The 21317-nt window shown below is 43.1% G+C and overlaps 1 long non-coding RNA gene, 16 other non-coding genes and 2 pseudogenes across 17 annotated transcripts; all 19 read right to left on the minus strand.

Annotated features, from left to right (window-relative positions):
* Nucleotides 1-403: 403 nt before the first annotated feature.
* LOC117185323 (5S ribosomal RNA) lies at nt 404-522 on the minus strand. The gene has a single exon (XR_004470896.1). It is a non-coding gene; the product is annotated as a 5S ribosomal RNA (ribosomal RNA).
* Nucleotides 523-831: 309 nt separating this feature from the next.
* LOC117185244 (uncharacterized) lies at nt 832-949 on the minus strand (annotated as a pseudogene).
* A 322-nt stretch (nt 950-1271) lies between these two features.
* Nucleotides 1272-1390, minus strand: LOC117185324 (5S ribosomal RNA). Its single transcript, XR_004470897.1, has one exon. It is a non-coding gene; the product is annotated as a 5S ribosomal RNA (ribosomal RNA).
* A 314-nt stretch (nt 1391-1704) lies between these two features.
* On the minus strand, nt 1705-1823 carry LOC117185325 (5S ribosomal RNA). The gene has a single exon (XR_004470898.1). It is a non-coding gene; the product is annotated as a 5S ribosomal RNA (ribosomal RNA).
* Nucleotides 1824-2140: 317 nt separating this feature from the next.
* LOC117185219 (5S ribosomal RNA) lies at nt 2141-2259 on the minus strand. Its single transcript, XR_004470802.1, has one exon. It is a non-coding gene; the product is annotated as a 5S ribosomal RNA (ribosomal RNA).
* A 304-nt stretch (nt 2260-2563) lies between these two features.
* On the minus strand, nt 2564-2682 carry LOC117185220 (5S ribosomal RNA). Its single transcript, XR_004470803.1, has one exon. It is a non-coding gene; the product is annotated as a 5S ribosomal RNA (ribosomal RNA).
* Nucleotides 2683-2986: 304 nt separating this feature from the next.
* On the minus strand, nt 2987-3105 carry LOC117185221 (5S ribosomal RNA). The gene has a single exon (XR_004470804.1). It is a non-coding gene; the product is annotated as a 5S ribosomal RNA (ribosomal RNA).
* Nucleotides 3106-3392: 287 nt separating this feature from the next.
* On the minus strand, nt 3393-3511 carry LOC117185222 (5S ribosomal RNA). Its single transcript, XR_004470805.1, has one exon. It is a non-coding gene; the product is annotated as a 5S ribosomal RNA (ribosomal RNA).
* Nucleotides 3512-3791: 280 nt separating this feature from the next.
* On the minus strand, nt 3792-3910 carry LOC117185223 (5S ribosomal RNA). The gene has a single exon (XR_004470806.1). It is a non-coding gene; the product is annotated as a 5S ribosomal RNA (ribosomal RNA).
* Nucleotides 3911-4235: 325 nt separating this feature from the next.
* Nucleotides 4236-4354, minus strand: LOC117185242 (5S ribosomal RNA). The gene has a single exon (XR_004470825.1). It is a non-coding gene; the product is annotated as a 5S ribosomal RNA (ribosomal RNA).
* A 1455-nt stretch (nt 4355-5809) lies between these two features.
* Nucleotides 5810-5927, minus strand: LOC117185246 (uncharacterized; annotated as a pseudogene).
* Nucleotides 5928-7021: 1094 nt separating this feature from the next.
* LOC117184820 (uncharacterized) lies at nt 7022-7452 on the minus strand. The gene is made up of 2 exons (XR_004470293.1): nt 7187-7452; nt 7022-7098 (listed from the first exon to the last, which is right to left on the minus strand). It is a non-coding gene; the product is annotated as an uncharacterized lncRNA (long non-coding RNA).
* A 9762-nt stretch (nt 7453-17214) lies between these two features.
* Nucleotides 17215-17333, minus strand: LOC117185225 (5S ribosomal RNA). Its single transcript, XR_004470808.1, has one exon. It is a non-coding gene; the product is annotated as a 5S ribosomal RNA (ribosomal RNA).
* A 1456-nt stretch (nt 17334-18789) lies between these two features.
* Nucleotides 18790-18908, minus strand: LOC117185226 (5S ribosomal RNA). Its single transcript, XR_004470809.1, has one exon. It is a non-coding gene; the product is annotated as a 5S ribosomal RNA (ribosomal RNA).
* Nucleotides 18909-19217: 309 nt separating this feature from the next.
* Nucleotides 19218-19336, minus strand: LOC117185227 (5S ribosomal RNA). Its single transcript, XR_004470810.1, has one exon. It is a non-coding gene; the product is annotated as a 5S ribosomal RNA (ribosomal RNA).
* A 302-nt stretch (nt 19337-19638) lies between these two features.
* On the minus strand, nt 19639-19757 carry LOC117185228 (5S ribosomal RNA). Its single transcript, XR_004470811.1, has one exon. It is a non-coding gene; the product is annotated as a 5S ribosomal RNA (ribosomal RNA).
* Nucleotides 19758-20081: 324 nt separating this feature from the next.
* LOC117185229 (5S ribosomal RNA) lies at nt 20082-20200 on the minus strand. The gene has a single exon (XR_004470812.1). It is a non-coding gene; the product is annotated as a 5S ribosomal RNA (ribosomal RNA).
* Nucleotides 20201-20518: 318 nt separating this feature from the next.
* On the minus strand, nt 20519-20637 carry LOC117185230 (5S ribosomal RNA). The gene has a single exon (XR_004470813.1). It is a non-coding gene; the product is annotated as a 5S ribosomal RNA (ribosomal RNA).
* A 309-nt stretch (nt 20638-20946) lies between these two features.
* On the minus strand, nt 20947-21065 carry LOC117185231 (5S ribosomal RNA). Its single transcript, XR_004470814.1, has one exon. It is a non-coding gene; the product is annotated as a 5S ribosomal RNA (ribosomal RNA).
* Between the last annotated feature and the right edge of the window lie 252 nt (nt 21066-21317).

The raw sequence follows: 21317 nt of genomic DNA on the forward strand, positions 1-21317 counted from the left end.
ATTTTCGCCCTTTGTGGGGGCGGAAGTGGGCGGGGCAAAGTTTTGAAATATTTTTGGAGCAGTGACATATCACAGAAGTCTAGATCCAAAACATCGTTGCTCTAGCTCTTATAGTCTTTGAGCATTAGGCGCTGAAGGGGACGGACAGACAGACAGACGGACAGACGGACGGACCGACAGACGGACAGACAGACATGGCTCAATCGACTCGGCTATTGATGCTGATCAATAATATATATACTTTATGGGGTCGGAAACGATTCCTTCTGGACGTTACACACATCCACTTTTACCACAAATCTAATATACTCCAATACTCATTTTGAGTATCGGGTATAAAAAGAAAAATTAAAAACGAAACGAAAATACGGCAAAAGGCAAAAAGGCAAAAAGTTGGTGACGAAGCCAACAACACGCGGTGTTCCCAAGCGGTCCCCCATCTAAGTACTAACCGCGCCCGACGCTGCTTAATTTCGGTGATCGGACGAGAACCGATGTATTCAGCGTAGTATGGTCGTTGGCGAAAGCCTGGGAGCTGAACGTTGGTTTCCTTTGTGTTCTGCCTTCGACTGACCAAAACTAACCATAGGATGTGTTTTTAGTTCAAACGACTAGACTAGGATCTGCTGGTAGGGATTGGATGTGTTATGGGGTGCCTGTATTTATGCATTTACTTAGAAAAAGAAAACCAAATGCCGTTCCCCTTCGAACAATAGTAATATAAATTTTAATTGGCCAAAATATAATTCAAGGAAAATAAAAACGAAAAAAGAAAAATTAAAAACGAAACGAAAATACGGCAAAAGGCAAAAGGCAAAAAGTTGGTGACGAAGCCAACAACACGCGGTGTTCCCAAGCGGTCCCCCATCTAAGTACTAACCGCGCCCGACGCTGCTTATTTCGGTGATCGGACGAGAACCGATGTATTCAGCGTAGTATGGTCGTTGGCGAAAGCCTGGGAGCTGAACGGTGGTTTTCCTTTGTGTTCTGCCTTCGACTGACCAAATCTAACAATAAGATGGGTTTTAGTTCAAACGACTAGACTAGGATCTGCTGGCAGGGATTGGATGTGGTATGGGGTGTCTGTATTTATGCATTTATTTAAAAAAGGAAAACCAAATGCCGCTCCATTTCGAACAATAGTAATATAAATTTTAATTGGCCAAAATATAATTCAAGGAAAATAAAAACGAAAAAAGATAAATAAAATTAAAAATGAAAAACGAATCGAAAATACGGCAAAAGGCAAAAAGGCAAAAAGTTGGTGACGAAGCCAACAACACGCGGTGTTCCCAAGCGGTCCCCCATCTAAGTACTAACCGCGCCCGACGCTGCTTAATTTCGGTGATCGGACGAGAACCGATGTATTCAGCGTAGTATGGTCGTTGGCGAAAGCCTGGGAGCTGAACGGTGGTTTTCCTTTGTGTTCTGCCTTCGACTGACCAAATCTAACAATAAGATGGGTTTTAGTTCAAACGACTAGACTAGGACCTGCTGGCAGGGATTGGATGTGGTATGGGGTGCCTGTATTTATGCATTTATTTAGAAAGAGAAAACCAAATGCCGTTCCCCTTCGAACAATAGTAATATAAATTTTAATTGGTCAAAATATAATTCAAGGAAAATAAAAACGAAAAATAAAATTAAAAATGAAAAACGAATCGAAAATACGGCAAAAGGCAAAAGGCAAAAAGTTGGTGACGAAGCCAACAACACGCGGTGTTCCCAAGCGGTCCCCCATCTAAGTACTAACCGCGCCCGACGCTGCTTAATTTCGGTGATCGGACGAGAACCGATGTATTCAGCGTAGTATGGTCGTTGGCGAAAGCCTGGGAGCTGAACGGTGGTTTTCCTTTGTGTTCTGCCTTCGACTGACCAAATCTAACAATAAGATGGGTTTTAGTTCAAACGACTAGACTAGGATCTGCTGGCAGGGATTGGATGTGGTATGGGGTGCCTGTATTTATGCATTTATTTAGAAAAAGAAAACCAAATGCCGTTCCCCTTCGAACAATAGTAATATAAATTTTAATTGTATCCATGACCCTTGGCTAAAATATAATTCAAGGAAAATAAAAACGAAAAAAGAAAAATGAAAAACGAAACGAAAATACGGCAAAAGGCAAAAAGTTGGTGACGAAGCCAACAACACGCGGTGTTCCCAAGCGGTCCCCCATCTAAGTACTAACCGCGCCCGACGCTGCTTAATTTCGGTGATCGGACGAGAACCGATGTATTCAGCGTAGTATGGTCGTTGGCGAAAGCCTGGGAGCTGAACGTTGGTTTTCCTTTGTGTTCTGCCCTCGACTGACCAAAACTAACCATAGGATGTGTTTTTAGTTCAAACGACTAGACTAGGATCTGCTGGCAGGGATTGGATGTGGTATGGGGTGCCTGTATTTATGCATTTATTTAGAAAAAGAAAACCAAATGCCGTTCCCCTTCGAACAATAGTAATATAAATTTTAATTGGCTAAAATATAATTCAAGGAAAATAAAAACGAAAAATGAAAAACGAAACGAAAATACGGCAAAAGGCAAAAAGGCAAAAAGTTGGTGACGAAGCCAACAACACGCGGTGTTCCCAAGCGGTCCCCCATCTAAGTACTAACCGCGCCCGACGCTGCTTAATTTCGGTGATCGGACGAGAACCGATGTATTCAGCGTAGTATGGTCGTTGGCGAAAGCCTGGGAGCTGAACGTTGGTTTTCCTTTGTGTTCTGCCCTCGACTGACCAAAACTAACCATAGGATGTGTTTTTAGTTCAAACGACTAGACTAGGATCTGCTGGCAGGGATTGGATGTGGTATGGGGTGCCTGTATTTATGCATTTATTTAGAAAAAGAAAACCAAATGCCGTTCCCCTTCGAACAATAGTAATATAAATTTTAATTGGCTAAAATATAATTCAAGGAAAATAAAAACGAAAAATGAAAAACGAAACGAAAATACGGCAAAAGGCAAAAAGGCAAAAAGTTGGTGACGAAGCCAACAACACGCGGTGTTCCCAAGCGGTCCCCCATCTAAGTACTAACCGCGCCCGACGCTGCTTAATTTCGGTGATCGGACGAGAACCGATGTATTCAGCGTAGTATGGTCGTTGGCGAAAGCCTGGGAGCTGAACGGTGGTTTTCCTTTGTGTTCTGCCTTCGACTGACCAAAACTAACAATAAGATGGGTTTTAGTTCAAACGACTAGACTAGGATCTGCTGGCAGGGATTGGATGTGGTATGGGGTGCCTGTATTTATGCATTTATTTAGAAAAAGAAAACCAAATGCCGTTCTCCTTCGAACAATAGTAATATAAATTTTAATTGTATCCATGTAAAAACGAAAAAAGAAAAACGAAACGAAAATACGGCAAAAGGCAAAAGGCAAAAAGTTGGTGACGAAGCCAACAACACGCGGTGTTCCCAAGCGGTCCCCCATCTAAGTACTAACCGCGCCCGACGCTGCTTAATTTCGGTGATCGGACGAGAACCGATGTATTCAGCGTAGTATGGTCGTTGGCGAAAGCCTGGGAGCTGAACGGTGGTTTTCCTTTGTGTTCTGCCTTCGACTGACCAAAACTAACAATAAGATGGGTTTTAGTTCAAACGACTAGACTAGGATCTGCTGGCAGGGATTGGATGTGGTATGGGGTGCCTGTATTTATGCATTTATTTAGAAAAAGAAAACCAAATGCCGTTCTCCTTCGAACAATAGTAATATAAATTTTAATTGTATCCATGTAAAAACGAAAAAAGAAAAACGAAACGAAAATACGGCAAAAGGCAAAAAGTTGGTGACGAAGCCAACAACACGCGGTGTTCCCAAGCGGTCCCCCATCTAAGTACTAACCGCGCCCGACGCTGCTTAATTTCGGTGATCGGACGAGAACCGATGTATTCAGCGTAGTATGGTCGTTGGCGAAAGCCTGGGAGCTGAACGGTGGTTTTCCTTTGTGTTCTGCCTTCGACTGACCAAATCTAACAATAAGATGGGTTTTAGTTCAAACGACTAGACTAGGATCTGCTGGCAGGGATTGGATGTGGTATGGGGTGTCTGTATTTATGCATTTATTTAAAAAAGGAAAACCAAATGCCGCTCCATTTCGAACAATAGTAATATAAATTTTAATTATATCCATGTCCCTTGGCCAAAAAAAAGTTCAAGGAAAATAAAAAAGAAAAAAAGAAACATTAAAAATGAAAAACGAAACGAAAATACGGCAAAAGGCAAAAAGTTGGTGACAAAGTCAACAACACGCGGTGTTCCCAAGCGGTCCCCCATCTAAGTACTAACCGCGCCCGACGCTGCTTAATTTCGGTGATCGGACGAGAACCGATGTATTCAGCGTAGTATGGTCGTTGGCGAAAGCCTGGGAGCTGAACGGTGGTTTTCCTTTGTGTTCTGCCTTCGACTGACCAAATCTAACAATAAGATGGGTTTTAGTTCAAACGACTAGACTAGGATCTGCTGGCAGGGATTGGATGTGGTATGGGGTGTCTGTATTTATGCATTTACTTAGAAAAAGAAAACCAAATGCCGTTCCCCTTCGAACAATAGTAATATAAATTTTAATTGTATCCATGACCCTTGGCCAAAATATAATTCAAGGAAAATAAAAACGAAAAATAAAACGAGGGGGAACGTTGTGAGTTGCTGCGGACACCGCAACTCTACAGTTATACCCGATACTAAGTCAGTATGGCTCTCCTCCGGCAGACGCCGCTAATATTAAACGACACGACAAAGAGTGCGTGCGAGAGAGACAGAAAATCAGTCTGAGCGTGACGTCGGGCGCTGCGTAGCCACTGCAAATTGATTTGTTTCCTTTCGCTATAAAAATGATCTGATCTGATCCAGATTCAGCAATCTGATAGATATGGTCGCTATCTATGATTCTGCGTTTTTAGTTTTCTCGAATCTGCAATATTGTGGATGCAACAGATTTTCGTCCTTTGTGGGGGCGGAAGGGGGTGTGGCGAAATTTTGAGATAACCGTTTTATAGTGAGATCTAACAGAAGTGCGGATACCAAATTTGGTTACTCTAGCTTTAATAGTCTCTGAGATTTGTGAATATCCCCAGATTTGCATCCTTTGCGGGGGCGGAAGGGGGTGTGGCGAAAGTTTGAAACAAACTCGTCTCGGTCCGATATATTAGGAGTGTGGATACCAAATTTGGTTGCTCTAGCTTTTATAGTCTCTGAGATCTAGGCGCTAATGTTTTACTCTAAGCAAAGCCGCCTATGCTACGTGTGTGTTAGAGAGAGAAAGGGCGAGAAAAAATGAAATTGTTTTCTTGATGCTGGCTATAATAGTAATACGATCCAATTCAGATTCTGCAGTCTAAAAGATATGGTCATTCTCTACGATTCTGCGTTTTTGGTTTTCTTGTATCTTTAAAATTGTGGATGCCACAGATTTTCGCCCTTTGTGGGGGCGGAAGTGGGCGGGGCAAAGTTTTGAAATATTTTTGGAGCAGTGACATATCACAGAAGTCTAGATCCAAAACATCGTTGCTCTAGCTCTTATAGTCTTTGAGCATTAGGCGCTGAAGGGGACGGACAGACAGACAGACGGACAGACGGACGGACCGACAGACGGACAGACAGACATGGCTCAATCGACTCGGCTACTGATGCTGATCAAGAATATATATACTTTATGGGGTCGGAAACGATTCCTTCTGGACGTTACACACATCCACTTTTACCACAAATCTAATATACCCCAATAATCATTTTGAGTATCGGGTATAAAAAGAAAAATTAAAAACGAAACGAAAATACGGCAAAAGGCAAAAAGGCAAAAAGTTGGTGACGAAGCCAACAACACGCGGTGTTCCCAAGCGGTCCCCCATCTAAGTACTAACCGCGCCCGACGCTGCTTATTTCGGTGATCGGACGAGAACCGATGTATTCAGCGTAGTATGGTCGTTGGCGAAAGCCTGGGAGCTGAACGGTGGTTTTCCTTTGTGTTCTGCCTTCGACTGATGTAGCATACAACGTATAGCGATACGCTATCATAACGAGCTGATCTTATTGTAGCGACCAGAGGAGCACGCGCTGGTTCCGGCTTCTATTTGTCGTCGGCAAGGGGGGGTGAGGATTTACCACTGTGCTACCTGCTCGCATTGGATACATATAATAATATTGATTTCGCGTGCTGTTTTCCTCCCTAACACATGATCGATCGGACTGGACATACAGAAAAGAAACTACCAAGAGTGACAAGCTATGCACACATAGAGGTTGCTCTGCAAAGAAAACAGAACATGCTGAAGTACGGGTTGTGCTGCTGAGTAGCTGTAGGTGTAGCAGCGTTTTGCCCACCCTACCTTGACCATCTGGGCCGCAAAGCCATATTAGTGGCCGATGATCCCTAAAACCCCCAGACTCACTTCATTTCCATAATCCACTCGGCATGGCGCCCTAAAATAATTTAGTTCATTATCGATTTCATTTTAAAACTTATTTATTACTTGACACAGGGGCATTTCCCTACTCTACTTAAACTCCCAATTGACTCAATAACTATTTTAGCGAACAACAGGATTCGAGAATATTCCAGGTTGGAACTTAAAATAATACTAATAATAATTAAAATAGAAGAATTATAACTAAATAGAAAAAAAGAAGTAAATGTGTATATAATAAAAAAACAGTATATGTATATAGGAGGTAGCCGCTAAACTGGCATACAAATTTAACAGAGCATTTGTGACAACAACAAAAAACCCATGGTTACTGTTCTTGCTATCTCTTCCGGCATGTGGATCTGCCCAACTGTTTTACCTCTCCCCTTCCTTCTTTCCTATACCTCTCCTTCTCTCACGCTCATGCATGCAATTTATTTAGAGTAAAGCAATATTCTTTCACTTACGCGCCATCCATCTCCAAAAGCGCTTTTGTCGAAGACGATCCGCTTGTTATAATTGCTGTAAATGTAATTTTTATTGGGAGAGCACAACAACAAAAAGAGAAAAGAAGAGAAAGAACAAGGCGCGCAGAGGCTTTCGGGGGGCTGCTTTTTTTTCTTTGCTTTTGAGCATTGATATTGTATTTCTATTCCCTTATGCCTTTCTTTTCTTTGGGCTCCACATAGGGCTAGCCCTTACGGTTTAAGGGAAAAGAAAAGCAAGACTGAATTAACGGCGCTGCACTGCCGAAAGGGGAGCAAGGTATTTGTATTCGTACTCACTAAGACCTTGCCTATTGGCTCATGGGTATAATTTTGATCTGGGTTTTTATTTCCTCTACTTTTTTTTTCACTAAGCCAGGTCGGCCGAGGGCAAGATATTTACGCAAAAAAAACTTGGGGCACAAAAAAAAATGTTCACTATTCCGCTTTTAGTTTCGCAGCTTCCCGGCGCCGACGATGCTGCTGATGCACTGAGTCGGACCCACAGCTGGAGCGGCGGACTCTCTGCCTTGCGCTTCTCTGCGCCAGCGGCGAATTCGATCGGTTCTTGTGTTTTTTTTCGGGAGCGCAGTCTCTTCTCTTCCCTTTCTATGGCCAGCTGGTTGTGGCTGCGGCCGGCTCGGTCATCGATCCCAATTATCTTTTTCCGCTATTCTCCCTTGGAAATCTGCTTGGCACAAAGTGCCAATTCGCTATGTGGCGATTGGCACTCTTGTTATATTAACTTGCAAATGGACGTCCGAAACAAAAAAAAGAGACCACTTTCGGATGCCTTGCCTCCGGCGTGGGGTAAGAATGGAACGCCCCCTTACTGGGGTGGCAAATTTCTTTTCGATTTCTTTATGGTATAATTTGCAACACGATTCTTTTGTTTGTCTTTTTTTCTTTGATTTAGCACTGGCGCGAGGTTTAGTTATGTTTTTCCGCTAATATTTCCTCTTTCCACCACAAACACTACCTTCTGAAGTGGGGCCCAAAATCGAAAAGAGCGACCGTAGCTGGACTTGCATTCACGAACCCTCCTAACAGCGAAAGTGCCAACCACCATTTCCCTCGAGTTAACATAACCGCGGCCGACTCTCTCCCGAGTCCGACCGTCTGCCCAAAAAGTACCCGTCGATCACGAGCAATAGGGGCGCTAAACGCAATTACGATATTCCCTGGATTTAAAATTTTTGATTAGTTTTTTTTTTTTCGTTCTTTTATTTTTGTTGTTGTTGTAGTAATATTTTTGTAGCTGGTTCAAGCGTCACTACAAATTCCCCCCTACCAAAATCACACTTTGGGGGAACCACACCAAAAGTGGGATCCACGCTTGAACGGCTATTAAAAGAGAAGTTATTGTTTTAAATCCTTGGCGTGAAACTTCCCTATTAATTTACCCTGCAGATCTTCCACCTCATAGTAACAATTTCCTAGCTTCTGTCGTATCCGACTTTTTATAAACGCTGGTGCTAGTTTAGCGCTAAAGCCCTTCGCGAAATTGCTTTGCTGGAAATTTCGCCGATATATCTCCTGGCCTACATCAAATGACACCTGCCGACTGCGCAAATTGTATGTTCTTTCATTCCTAGCGTGTTGTGCGTGCATCGTATCCTTTGCCTTATGTCTGATGAGGTCAAACGAATCCTCTTTACCAAACTGTACAGTGCGATCTTCCAGCATCTGTAAATTTCTTAACAGCCTGTAGCTGGCTCCATCGACAATCATGTGCTGGCCAAAAGCGAGGCGATAAGGAGTCGTATTTATGGCTGAATGGACCGAGGAACGCAGCGCACAGCAAATGTTACTGAGCTGCTCATCCCAATTCTTTTGATCAGGCCGGACATATGATTTCATTGCAGCTATCACCGATCGGTTTACTCGTTCTGATGCGTTTGCCTGCGGAGCGTAAACAGCAGTATACCTGTGCACAATATGATATTTCCCTAGCAGCGCATTAAACACCTCCGACCTGAACTGTACACCATTATCCGAAACAATTGTTTCAGGAACCCCAAAACAATGGAACAAATCTTCTTCCAGATACCGTGCCACGACATCCGCAGTAAACTTTTTTACTGGCTTTAAGAAAGGAAACTTCGACAAGTGATCAACCACAATAAAAATCCCTATGTGCCCAGAACGACTTCGGGGATACGGCCCCAGGAAATCGACAAACAGTTTCTGGAAAAACCTATCCGATGTACCAATGTTCCCTAAAGGCGGTCGAAGGGTATGATTGGGATGCTTTGTGCTCTTGCATACATGGCAATTATTTATATATGTCCTTACGTCGGACACCAAATTCGGCCAATAGTAGAAACGCCTAAGTTTTTCTAATGTTTTGTTTATCCCACAGTGAGCTGATAGCTGGTTTTCGTGAGCGTCTTTTAAGGTTTCCTCGACTAATCCTCGTGGTATCCAAAGCTTCCAACATAAATCGTCAGCTACCTTGTCTCCCGCCGCGTGCTCGGCGCGTCGGTATATATACCCATCTACGATTTTCAAATCTGGAGTCTTGGACGCGTTTTCAACGAGTTTGTCTCTTAGGGCTACATACTCCGGCGACCTAAATTCTTCTGACTGAAGGTCAACAATGCTGGACAAAACTAATGCCGATAAGTCTTCGGTATTTGTGCGCGAAAGAGCATCTGGGACTACGTTTTGGCTACCTTTTCTATGCTGGATTTTAAACGGGAACCCCTGAAGTTTTAAGGACCATCTAGCTAACCGTGAACTGAGATCCGACTGGGTCATTAGCCATTTTAAAGATGCATGGTCTGTTATGATGATGAACTCCTGCCCTTCGATGTAAGCCCTAAACTTCTTAACCGCCAAAACTGCTGCCAAACACTCTTTTTCGGTCACTGTGTAATTCCGTTGGCATTTATTTAGCTTCCGTGACATGAAAGCCACAGGTACTTCATCCTTGTCCTCATTGGTCTGCATCAACACGGCCCCCACGCCTGAGTCACTTGCATCACAATGTATGCTAAATGGTATATTGAAATTCGGGCTATGCAAAACTGGGGCTGTGCTCATACGTTCCTTTAATAATTCGAACGACTTTTGTGCTTCTTCGCTCCAAACAAAGCTACGCTTTTGCTTTAGAGTATCTGTTAAAGGGGCGGCCAATGCAGCATAGTTCCGGATGAACTTATGATACCATCCAGTTAAGCCAAGGAAACGTCGAACTTGCTTAATTGAACGAGGTACTGGAAAATCGGTAACAGCTGCTATTTTGTCTGGATCGGTATTAATCGTGCCATTACCAATTACGTGACCTAAATATTTGACCTCCTTTATACAAAAATGACTCTTTTCAACATTTAGGGTTAAATTTGCTATTTTAAATTGAGTAGCTAGAATTCCTAATACCTCCAGATGCCGCTCAAATGTGTCAGACACGATCAAGAGGTCATCAAGGTAGATGAAAACTTCATTTCGGAGATTTGCGGGGATAACCTTATCCATGAGCCTTGACATGGTCTGAGGTGAGTTAGTTAGCCCAAATGGCATCACGGTGAACTGATAAAGAGGCCTCCCGGGAACAGTAAACGCCGTTTTATCCCGCGATTTCTTATCGAGCGGTATCTGCCAAAATGCGTCTTTTAGATCCAAGCTTGTAATGAACTCGGCCTTGGGCAATCTCGCCAAAATACCATCGATAAGCGGCATAGGGTATGCGTCCTTTACTGTAGAGTCGTTGAGTTTCCTGCTATCGATGCATAGTCGAACTTTGCCAGGTTTGCGCACTAATACTACTGGTGAGGACCAACTACTATTTGATTCTTCGATTACCCCCAGCTTAAGCATTCGATCCAATTCATTGTACATCAGCTTCTCTATAGCAGGTGAAACTGGATAGTGACGCTGTTTGATTGGTTTTGCGTCAGCTATATCAATCGAATGCGATATCAAGGTGGTGCGTCCTAAACCTTTGATAGCAAAGGAGGGAAACAGAAGAATGGCAGCTGCTAGTGTTTTTTGTTGATGTACAGTTAATGACCTACTTAAGGGATCGCTCACTGACAAAACCGATAGTTGCTCACTTAAAAGAGAAACTGGAAGCAAGTTAAACGCCTTCCAAAAATCTATACCCAAATAAAGGTCTCCCGATAAAGATGGGACTACGAAAAAGGTTATCTTCTTGGATTCGCCTCGATAGCTAACCTCTGTCGTCAGTCGACCAATAATATCCTGCGATTTTCCATCGGCCGTCTTCACCGTGGCCGATAAACGCTTATATTCAGTTTTCTCCATTACGTCTTTCGCCAGATGACCGCCAATACAGCACACGGACGCACCGGTGTCCAAAAGGCCGACTACCGTGTTACCCAGTAGAGTGACTTGGGCATATGGGCGGAAGTCATGGAGTTTCCCAATTACTGTCTCTAATAGCATTTTGCGTTCGGCCCTAGTTTGACGGTTGAAGGCGATCCTACGCAATCGCGAACGAGTGCTACTTTTGCCGGGAGTGGAATAATTAATGGATTGCTGTAAGTCAGGGTGATATGACGCGGCCGGTAATAAGTTATGTAGCAATTTTGGAGTCTCATCTAATCTGTATTCGTCCCCCTCGAGACAACTTGTTTGCGTGCACTTTTCGGTTGTGCACGCGCTGCTAAGTTTTTTGTGGCATTCGAGCTGCAACGGCGGCAGTTTGGCTTATACGTGTCAGCCAATCCACAACCAAAGCAGAAGACTCGCCGTTCTGCTAGACACTCCTGATAACGGTGGCCCTTCGCCCCGCAATTCCAACAGGAAGCTTCAATGGCAGCTACCTCTACCTCTTCAATATCAGAACTATCGGATTCGGAAATGTGGTCTGTTTGATGTCCCAACGCACTAATGTTGCGATATTTGGGTTTCGGTATCGCCACTGAAGGTTTGTAGACTGTCCGCATAAAAATTTCGCGTGTTCGCACCAGATGTCTTAACTGAGCAATGGTGGAAGCTGGCTCATATAATATTTCTCGCTGAACCTCAGTAAGAAGATTTGCTCTTAGAGTCTCTAACAAAGATTGCTCCGACATGGGCTGTGTGAGCCGATCTGCCAAAGAGGCGATCACACTGTAAAAATCATCGAACGACTCATTTACGAGCTGTTTACGATCTTCGATTTCCGTCCGGATTATGCGATCCGTGCGTGAATCTTTGAATTGACCCCTTAACGCTACACATAAGTCATGCCAGCGAATTTGGGACACACTTTTGTGGTATCTCCAATACCACTCACTAGCCTTACCCTCAAATAAATTGTTCGAGTTTCGGGCTACTAGTTCGAAGTTCCCATTCATCGTTTGGTGGGTTAAGGCTTCGATTCTATAAATGAAGTCATCTATAGACATAGAATCCTTGCCATTGAATCTCAGCTTCCAATTTGCCATTATTTGACTTATACGATCCGGACGTACCTCACCCGGCAGTGGCGCCTGACTAAAGATTTGACCATAATCCCGTGTCTGATCCGAAGCTGCCTGCGAGTGTGAATTGGGCAATAAAGGCTGTATATTATGCTGCTCAACGTGTGTCCCTGATGACAACTGTTCTATACGGATTGGGGACCTCTCTCTAGAGGAAGCTGTCGAAGCTGCTTGTAAACCTGTACTAATAGCTTGGGAGAGTCTTTCTGTTAGTTGTGCCATTGCTGCACTCATGGCTAGAGTTTGCTTTGCCATTTCTGCTGAAATTGTGCCTGCCATCACCGTGTACAAAACATCACTTGCCGCTCTATTGCTCGTAGTCGGCGTGGAAGCATCTAAATTCTCCTGATCTGGTGGAGGGTCAGGCATGGTTGCAGTTTCGACTGGTTTGGTTTTCGATCTAGTAGTCAGTGAGTGAGAAATAGACGGTGCTCTTTGGTTCGAAGTTGTGGGACGTTCAATGTCTTTTAGGTTAATCAATTTTTCAGGGCTTCGTTTAACCGGCATTGCTCTTGACTCGCTTAATTAAATTAATTTTGTATAACGCTAAGAAAAAAATTGTATAAAAGAAGGAATTTGTAGAAACTGTTTGGTTGCCATGCTATCGTTTCATATGGTTGTGACGGTCTTAATCAGCTGTTCTAATGTGAGCTTGTCAATATAGTACAGATTAGAATAGAAAACGAAAAGAGTACACGATAAAATATTATTTTCCGTCAGTGGCGGCTACGCTGTAACTCACTAAGCTCCAGCAAACAATATTAGGAAGTATACATAAGTGAAACACAAAGGAAGCAAAGAAGGAAGGGAGATATGTTACATAGGAGTGAACTTTCCTGAGAAGGTATCACGATTCCAAAGGCAACTGATAGGTATGATTGTCCTCAAGCAAGGTAAACGGGATGGCCGTAGGTCTTGACTCCACGTGTAACCAATAAGCAACGCCTACTATGCAGTATGAACAATCCACCCAAGGATTCTAATGACTTTATACTATTAAATTTTGGAGTTATAACCATTTAAAGTTATAACGCTTCCAGAAACTCTCCATAAAGCACATGAGTTAACTGTTTTAGTGGAGTCCAGGTAGTAAAGCAATTTTAAGCTTTAGCTATCTCCATAGAGCTCTAACCATTAACAGAACAAGGAACCGAGAACCAATCGAACAAGTGTTAGGAACTATATTATCAGATGTAATTGATAAGATTGAAGACTATCGGTTGGGGTCAGCCAGGATGGCTGCTTCGGGCCCCACGTTGGGCGCCAAATAAGATTATAATATATCTATAAGTTAGAACTGTAGCATACAACGTATAGCGATACGCTATCATAACGAGCTGATCTTATTGTAGCGACCAGAGGAGCACGCGCTGGTTCCGGCTTCTATTTGTCGTCGGCAAGGGGGGGTGAGGATTTACCACTGTGCTACCTGCTCGCATTGGATACATATAATAATATTGATTTCGCGTGCTGTTTTCCTCCCTAACACATGATCGATCGGACTGGACATACAGAAAAGAAACTACCAAGAGTGACAAGCTATGCACACATAGAGGTTGCTCTGCAAAGAAAACAGAACATGCTGAAGTACGGGTTGTGCTGCTGAGTAGCTGTAGGTGTAGCAGCGTTTTGCCCACCCTACCTTGACCATCTGGGCCGCAAAGCCATATTAGTGGCCGATGATCCCTAAAACCCCCAGACTCACTTCATTTCCATAATCCACTCGGCATGGCGCCCTAAAATAATTTAGTTCATTATCGATTTCATTTTAAAACTTATTTATTACTTGACACAGGGGCATTTCCCTACTCTACTTAAACTCCCAATTGACTCAATAACTATTTTAGCGAACAACAGGATTCGAGAATATTCCAGGTTGGAACTTAAAATAATACTAATAATAATTAAAATAGAAGAATTATAACTAAATAGAAAAAAAGAAGTAAATGTGTATATAATAAAAAAACAGTATATGTATATAGGAGGTAGCCGCTAAACTGGCATACAAATTTAACAGAGCATTTGTGACAACAACAAAAAACCCATGGTTACTGTTCTTGCTATCTCTTCCGGCATGTGGATCTGCCCAACTGTTTTACCTCTCCCCTTCCTTCTTTCCTATACCTCTCCTTCTCTCACGCTCATGCATGCAATTTATTTAGAGTAAAGCAATATTCTTTCACTTACGCGCCATCCATCTCCAAAAGCGCTTTTGTCGAAGACGATCCGCTTGCTATAATTGCTGTAAATGTAATTTTTATTGGGAGAGCACAACAACAAAAAGAGAAAAGAAGAGAAAGAACAAGGCGCGCAGAGGCTTTCGGGGGGCTGCTTTTTTTTCTTTGCTTTTGAGCATTGATATTGTATTTCTATTCCCTTATGCCTTTCTTTTCTTTGGGCTCCACATAGGGCTAGCCCTTACGGTTTAAGGGAAAAGAAAAGCAAGACTGAATTAACGGCGCTGCACTGCCGAAAGGGGAGCAAGGTATTTGTATTCGTACTCACTAAGACCTTGCCTATTGGCTCATGGGTATAATTTTGATCTGGGTTTTTATTTCCTCTACTTTTTTTTTCACTAAGCCAGGTCGGCCGAGGGCAAGATATTTACGCAAAAAAAACTTGGGGCACAAAAAAAAATGTTCACTATTCCGCTTTTAGTTTCGCAGCTTCCCGGCGCCGACGATGCTGCTGATGCACTGAGTCGGACCCACAGCTGGAGCGGCGGACTCTCTGCCTTGCGCTTCTCTGCGCCAGCGGCGAATTCGATCGGTTCTTGTGTTTTTTTTCGGGAGCGCAGTCTCTTCTCTTCCCTTTCTATGGCCAGCTGGTTGTGGCTGCGGCCGGCTCGGTCATCGATCCCAATTATCTTTTTCCGCTATTCTCCCTTGGAAATCTGCTTGGCACAAAGTGCCAATTCGCTATGTGGCGATTGGCACTCTTGTTATATTAACTTGCAAATGGACGTCCGAAACAAAAAAAAGAGACCACTTTCGGATGCCTTGCCTCCGGCGTGGGGTAAGAATGGAACGCCCCCTTACTGGGGTGGCAAATTTCTTTTCGATTTCTTTATGGTATAATTTGCAACACGATTCTTTTGTTTGTCTTTTTTTCTTTGATTTAGCACTGGCGCGAGGTTTAGTTATGTTTTTCCGCTAATATTTCCTCTTTCCACCACAAACACTACCTTCTGAAGTGGGGCCCAAAATCGAAAAGAGCGACCGTAGCTGGACTTGCATTCACGAACCCTCCTAACAGCGAAAGTGCCAACCACCATTTCCCTCGAGTTAACATAACCGCGGCCGACTCTCTCCCGAGTCCGACCGTCTGCCCAAAAAGTACCCGTCGATCACGAGCAATAGGGGCGCTAAACGCAATTACGATATTCCCTGGATTTAAAATTTTTGATTAGTTTTTTTTTTTTCGTTCTTTTATTTTTGTTGTTGTTGTAGTAATATTTTTGTAGCTGGTTCAAGCGTCACTACACTGACCAAAACTAACCATAGGATACAGGATGTGTTTTTAGTTCAAACGACTAGACTAGGATCTGCTGGCAGGGATCGGATGTGGTATGGGGTGCCTGTATTTATGCATTTACTTAGAAAAAGAAAACCAAATGCCGTTCCCCTTCGAACAATAGTAATATAAATTTTAATTGTATCCATGACCCTTGGCCAAAATATAATTCAAGGAAAATAAAAACGAAACGAGGGGGAACGTTGTGAGTTGCTGCGGACACCGCAACTCTACGGTTATACCCGATACTAAGTCAGTATGGCTCTCCTCCGGCAGACGCTGCTAATATTTAACGACACGACAAAGAGTGCGTGCGAGAGAGACAGAAAATCAGTCTGAGCTACGCGCTGCGTAGCCACTGCAAATTGATTTGTTCCTTTTGGCTATAAAAATGATCTGATCTGATCCAGATTCACCAATCTGATAGATATGGTCATTATCTATGATTCTGCGTTTTTAGTTTTATCAAATTTGCAATATTGTGGATGCAACAGATTTTCGTCCTTTGTGGTGGCGGAAGGGGGTGGGACGAAATTTTGAGATATACGTTTTATAGTGACATCTTAAAGGAGTGTGTGTACCAAATTTGGTTACTCTAGCCTTAATAGTCTCTGAGATTTGTGGTTGCCTCAGATTTTCGTCCTTTGCGGGGGCGGAAGGGGGTGTGGCGAAATTTGGACAGGAAACGGTCAAGGTCCGATATCACAGGAGTGTGGATACCAAATTTGGTTGCTCTGGCTTTTATAGGTTCTGAGATCCTTGAACTCATATTTTGCAATTGGCAAAACCGACCATGAAACCTGTGTGTTAGAGTGAGACAGAGCGAGAAAGAGTGAAATTGTTTTCGTGATTCTGGCTGTAATAATTATACGATCTGGTTTAGATTTTGCACTCTAGAAGATATAGTCATCTTCTACGATTCTGCGTTTTTAGTTTTCTCGTATCGTCGAAATTGTGGATGCCACAGATTTTCGCCCTTTGTGGGGGCGGAAGTGGGCGGGGCAAAGTTTTGAAATATTTTTGGAGCAGTGACATATCACAGAAGTCTGGATCCAAAACATCGTTGCTCTAGCTCTTATAGTCTTTGAGCATTAGGCGCTGAAGGGGACGGACAGACGGACAGACGGACAGACGGACGGACGGACAGACGGACAGACGGACGGACGGACAGACGGACAGACAGACATGGCTCAATCGACTCGGCTATTGATGCTGATCAAGAATATATATACTTTATAGGGTCGGAAACGATTCCTTCTGGACGTTACACACATCCACTTTTACCACAAATCTAATATACCCCAATACTCATTTTGAGTATCGGGTATAAAAAGAAAAACGAAACGAAAATACGGCAAAAGGCAAAAGGCAAAAAGTTGGTGACGAAGCCAACAACACGCGGTGTTCCCAAGCGGTCCCCCATCTAAGTACTAACCGCGCCCGACGCTGCTTAATTTCGGTGATCGGACGAGAACCGATGTATTCAGCGTAGTATGGTCGTTGGCGAAAGCCTGGGAGCTGAACGGTGGTTTTCCTTTGTGTTCTGCCTTCGACTGACCAAAACTAACCATAGGATGTGTTTTTAGTTCAAACGACTAGACTAGGATCTGCTGGCAGGGATTGGATGTGTTATGGGGTGCCTGTATTTATGCATTTACTTAGAAAAAGAAAACCAAATGCCGTTCCCCTTCGAACAATAGTAATATAAATTTTAATTGTATCCATGACCCTTGGCCAAAATATAATTCAAGGAAAATAAAAACGAAAAATAAAACGAGGGGGAACGTTGTGAGTTGCTGCGGACACCGCAACTCTACAGTTATACCCGATACTAAGTCAGTATGGCTCTCCTCCGGCAGACGCCGCTAATATTAAACGACACGACAAAGAGTGCGTGCGAGAGAGACAGAAAATCAGTCTGAGCGTGACGTCGGGCGCTGCGTAGCCACTGCAAATTGATTTGTTTCCTTTCGCTATAAAAATGATCTGATCTGATCCAGATTCAGCAATCTGATAGATATGGTCGCTATCTATGATTCTGCGTTTTTAGTTTTCTCGAATCTGCAATATTGTGGATGCAACAGATTTTCGTCCTTTGTGGGGGCGGAAGGGGGTGTGGCGAAATTTTGAGATATACGTTTTATAGTGAGATCTAACAGAAGTGCGGATACCAAATTTGGTTACTCTAGCTTTAATAGTCTCTGAGATTTGTGAATATCCCCAGATTTGCATCCTTTGCGGGGGCGGAAGGGGGTGTGGCGAAAGTTTGAAACAAACTCGTCTCGGTCCGATATATTAGGAGTGTGGATACCAAATTTGGTTGCTCTAGCTTTTATAGTCTCTGAGATCTAGGCGCTAATGTTTTACTCTAAGCAAAGCCGCCTATGCTACGTGTGTGTTAGAGAGAGAAAGGGCGAGAAAAAATGAAATTGTTTTCTTGATGCTGGCTATAATAGTAATACGATCCAATTCAGATTCTGCAGTCTAAAAGATATGGTCATTCTCTACGATTCTGCGTTTTTGGTTTTCTTGTATCTTTAAAATTGTGGATGCCACAGATTTTCGCCCTTTGTGGGGGCGGAAGTGGGCGGGGCAAAGTTTTGAAATATTTTTGGAGCAGTGACATATCACAGAAGTCTAGATCCAAAACATCGTTGCTCTAGCTCTTATAGTCTTTGAGCATTAGGCGCTGAAGGGGACGGACAGACAGACAGACGGACAGACGGACGGACCGACAGACGGACAGACAGACATGGCTCAATCGACTCGGCTACTGATGCTGATCAAGAATATATATACTTTATGGGGTCGGAAACGATTCCTTCTGGACGTTACACACATCCACTTTTACCACAAATCTAATATACCCCAATAATCATTTTGAGTATCGGGTATAAAAAGAAAAATTAAAAACGAAACGAAAATACGGCAAAAGGCAAAAAGGCAAAAAGTTGGTGACGAAGCCAACAACACGCGGTGTTCCCAAGCGGTCCCCCATCTAAGTACTAACCGCGCCCGACGCTGCTTAATTTCGGTGATCGGACGAGAACCGATGTATTCAGCGTAGTATGGTCGTTGGCGAAAGCCTGGGAGCTGAACGTTGGTTTCCTTTGTGTTCTGCCTTCGACTGACCAAAACTAACCATAGGATGTGTTTTTAGTTCAAACGACTAGACTAGGATCTGCTGGTAGGGATTGGATGTGTTATGGGGTGCCTGTATTTATGCATTTACTTAGAAAAAGAAAACCAAATGCCGTTCCCCTTCGAACAATAGTAATATAAATTTTAATTGGCCAAAATATAATTCAAGGAAAATAAAAACGAAAAAAGAAAAATTAAAAACGAAACGAAAATACGGCAAAAGGCAAAAGGCAAAAAGTTGGTGACGAAGCCAACAACACGCGGTGTTCCCAAGCGGTCCCCCATCTAAGTACTAACCGCGCCCGACGCTGCTTAATTTCGGTGATCGGACGAGAACCGATGTATTCAGCGTAGTATGGTCGTTGGCGAAAGCCTGGGAGCTGAACGGTGGTTTTCCTTTGTGTTCTGCCTTCGACTGACCAAATCTAACAATAAGATGGGTTTTAGTTCAAACGACTAGACTAGGATCTGCTGGCAGGGATTGGATGTGTTATGGGGTGCCTGTATTTATGCATTTACTTAGAAAAAGAAAACCAAATGCCGTTCCCCTTCGAACAATAGTAATATAAATTTTAATTGGCCAAAATATAATTCAAGGAAAATAAAAACGAAAAAAGAAAAATTAAAAACGAAACGAAAATACGGCAAAAGGCAAAAAGTTGGTGACGAAGCCAACAACACGCGGTGTTCCCAAGCGGTCCCCCATCTAAGTACTAACCGCGCCCGACGCTGCTTAATTTCGGTGATCGGACGAGAACCGATGTATTCAGCGTAGTATGGTCGTTGGCGAAAGCCTGGGAGATGAACGTTGGTTTCCTTTGTGTTCTGCCTTCGACTGACCAAAACTAACCATAGGATGTGTTTTTAGTTCAAACGACTAGACTAGGATCTGCTGGCAGGGATTGGATGTGTTATGGGGTGCCTGTATTTATGCATTTACTTAGAAAAAGAAAACCAAATGCCGTTCCCCTTCGAACAATAGTAATATAAATTTTAATTGTATCCATGACCCTTGGCCAAAATATAATTCAAGGAAAATAAAAACGAAAAAAGAAAAATTAAAAACGAAACGAAAATACGGCAAAAGGCAAAAGGCAAAAAGTTGGTGACGAAGCCAACAACACGCGGTGTTCCCAAGCGGTCCCCCATCTAAGTACTAACCGCGCCCGACGCTGCTTAATTTCGGTGATCGGACGAGAACCGATGTATTCAGCGTAGTATGGTCGTTGGCGAAAGCCTGGGAGCTGAACGGTGGTTTTCCTTTGTGTTCTGCCTTCGACTGACCAAAACTAACCATAGGATGTGTTTTTAGTTCAAACGACTAGACTAGGATCTGCTGGCAGGGATTGGATGTGTTATGGGGTGCCTGTATTTATGCATTTACTTAGAAAAAGAAAACCAAATGCCGTTCCCCTTCGAACAATAGTAATATAAATTTTAATTGTATCCATGACCCTTGGCCAAAATATAATTCAAGGAAAATAAAAACGAAAAAAGAAAAACGAAACGAAAATACGGCAAAAGGCAAAAGGCAAAAAGTTGGTGACGAAGCCAACAACACGCGGTGTTCCCAAGCGGTCCCCCATCTAAGTACTAACCGCGCCCGACGCTGCTTAATTTCGGTGATCGGACGAGAACCGATGTATTCAGCGTAGTATGGTCGTTGGCGAAAGCCTGGGAGCTGAACGGTGGTTTTCCTTTGTGTTCTGCCTTCGACTGACCAAATCTAACAATAAGATGGGTTTTAGTTCAAACGACTAGACTAGGATCTGCTGGCAGGGATTGGATGTGTTATGGGGTGCCTGTATTTATGCATTTACTTAGAAAAAGAAAACCAAATGCCGTTCCCCTTCGAACAATAGTAATATAAATTTTAATTGGCCAAAATATAATTCAAGGAAAATAAAAACGAAAAAAGAAAAATTAAAAACGAAACGAAAATACGGCAAAAGGCAAAAGGCAAAAAGTTGGTGACGAAGCCAACAACACGCGGTGTTCCCAAGCGGTCCCCCATCTAAGTACTAACCGCGCCCGACGCTGCTTAATTTCGGTGATCGGACGAGAACCGATGTATTCAGCGTAGTATGGTCGTTGGCGAAAGCCTGGGAGATGAACGTTGGTTTCCTTTGTGTTCTGCCTTCGACTGACCAAAACTAACCATAGGATGTGTTTTTAGTTCAAACGACTAGACTAGGATCTGCTGGCAGGGATTGGATGTGTTATGGGGTGCCTGTATTTATGCATTTACTTAGAAAAAGAAAACCAAATGCCGTTCCCCTTCGAACAATAGTAATATAAATTTTAATTGGCCAAAATATAATTCAAGGAAAATAAAAACGAAAAAAGAA

The sequence above is a fragment of the Drosophila pseudoobscura genome, chromosome X, assembly GCF_009870125.1.
Source record: "Drosophila pseudoobscura strain MV-25-SWS-2005 chromosome X, UCI_Dpse_MV25, whole genome shotgun sequence".
Lineage (NCBI taxonomy): Eukaryota > Metazoa > Arthropoda > Insecta > Diptera > Drosophilidae > Drosophila > Drosophila pseudoobscura.